The sequence below is a fragment of the Marmota flaviventris genome, chromosome 1, assembly GCF_047511675.1.
Source record: "Marmota flaviventris isolate mMarFla1 chromosome 1, mMarFla1.hap1, whole genome shotgun sequence".
NCBI classification, from domain to species: Eukaryota; Metazoa; Chordata; class Mammalia; order Rodentia; family Sciuridae; genus Marmota; species Marmota flaviventris.
In genome coordinates, this window is record NC_092498.1 from 54,668,281 (window position 1) to 54,670,453 (window position 2,173).

The following is a 2,173-nucleotide window of genomic DNA, read 5'->3' on the forward strand; positions in this document are numbered from 1 at the left end:
ACTAGGGGACTTGCCTAGCAAGTTTAAGACCCTGGGTTTGATTTCCCAGTATTGTCAAAAATAAATAAAAAATGAAAGAGTAGAGGCAGGATTTGAATTTGATCAGTCAGACCCTGAGGAAGCCTGAACTCTTAACCACCCCTCTGAACTAGGTCTCCAAACCATAAGCAGAGGATCAGCCTGGACATGGAAATGATAGAGCAGATATAAGATAGAAATTTAAGACTTAAACACTAAAATTAGGCCATTATAATAACCAAGTTCCTGAGTCTATAACATGAGAGTAGCAAAAATTTACACAAAAAAATCTGTTGTGGAGATCAAACAAGATAAAAATCAAAGTATTCTTAACTTTGGATTGAGCAAAGGGGAGGGTGAGGAGAGGTTATGGGGTAGGAAAGATGGAGGGATGAGACAGACATCATTACCACCTGTATCCCTGCATGAATGGTGTGTCTCTATACTGTGTACCACCAGAGAATTGAAATGTTGTGCTCCATTTGTGTATGATGAATTGAAATGCATTCTGTTGTCATGTACAACTAAGTAGAACAAATAAAAATAATAATAATTTAAAAAATAAAAATATTCCTTTGGGTTCTTCCTCCTCACTTCCATAACAGACACCTGAAGACATAGGAACACACAAGTGTCCAGAGTTGTAAAACATATACGCACATATATAACCATCTTCTATGCCCAATAAACTTCAATTACATTTATAAATACACAATACTTATATATAACTGAGGAATTATTTTTTTTTCTTTTTGACAATACTGGGAATGATTTTTGACAATACTGACAATGACCCTTTCTCCACAAATCCTCCATAGTAGCTATTGCAATTGAGAGATTCTCTGCAAGCTCCACTGTACACTGTTATGCAGACTTAATAAGTGTCACATTTGCCTCCTTTTCATTATCTCTTATATCACTATTCACTATGCCACTGGACCAAAAGTACACTCAGGACCTAAAATGTCCTCCATTCCATCCCAGCAAACACATCCCTGCCACTCACTGATGTGAACAATACCAGCCTTGTAACAAGTTTCCCACCTCCCCCAGGTATCATTTGCAGGAGTAAAACCCCCCCACATCAGCCAAAGTGCTTGAGTTTTCATAGTTAAGTAGTATTTCTTTGGGCTTGAAGGCTTTTATAATGTGGACCTTTCACTGCAAGAAGTCATCCTGGGAGCCAGGCACAGTGGTACAAGCATGTAATCCTGGCAACCCTGGAGGCTGAGGCAGAAGGGTTGCAAGTTCAAAGACAGCCTCAGCAACTTAGTGAAATCCCGTCTTAAATAAATAAATAAAATGGACTGGAGATGTCACTTGTTGGGAAGGTATCTCTGGATTCAATCCACAGAAGCCCTCCACCCAAAAAAGAAAAAAAAAAAAAAAGAAAAAGTAATGTGGTTCAACCAGCTATTAAGGATGATATGAAAGAAGAGGCAGTGTCCTTAACACATTCACCCCATAAATATCTAGTGAGCATCTACTATGTACTAGGCACAGGGGCATGGGCATGAACAAGAGCAGATCCCTGCACTCATGGCTCAAGTCCTTCATTAATGAAGGACTAATGAAGACTCAGTTTAGGAAACTGTCAATTACAAATCCCATATATGCCAATACAGGAAGGAAGGCTAGGCATTTTGGGAGCACACAGGAGGGACACTGAACCCAGACTTAGAGGGTCAGGAAAGACTTTCTGGAAGAAGGATTATCTAGACTGAAAGTTAGAGGAGGAGGAGTTAGGCCTGTGAGGAGGTGGTAAGCATTCTTTGAAGAGAAAAGAGGATTGCACAGGAAATGTCCAGGGAGGAAATCACGTGGTGTTTGTACCTCATCTGCAAAGGTTTGGGGCATGGTTATCATTGCTTTTTCAAGTCCATGTTTAGCCAAGTTTTTATTTAACAACTATTTACTGAGCTCCCTCAACATGTGAAGATCCTTTGCTGTTGTATGATGGATGTGTGTAAGGACACCTGCGCAGCAAGACAGCCTGAGCCCCACACTAATCTTCTGTGATCTTGACACATCTGGGACATGCCTTTGTAACACACTAGTGATCCCAGGCTGAGTGTCCTTTGTAAGTGGAAGCACTGGTTTGAATTCTGGTTGTCAAATGTCCTGACTATGGACATGCTTTGGATTCCAGCAGCCC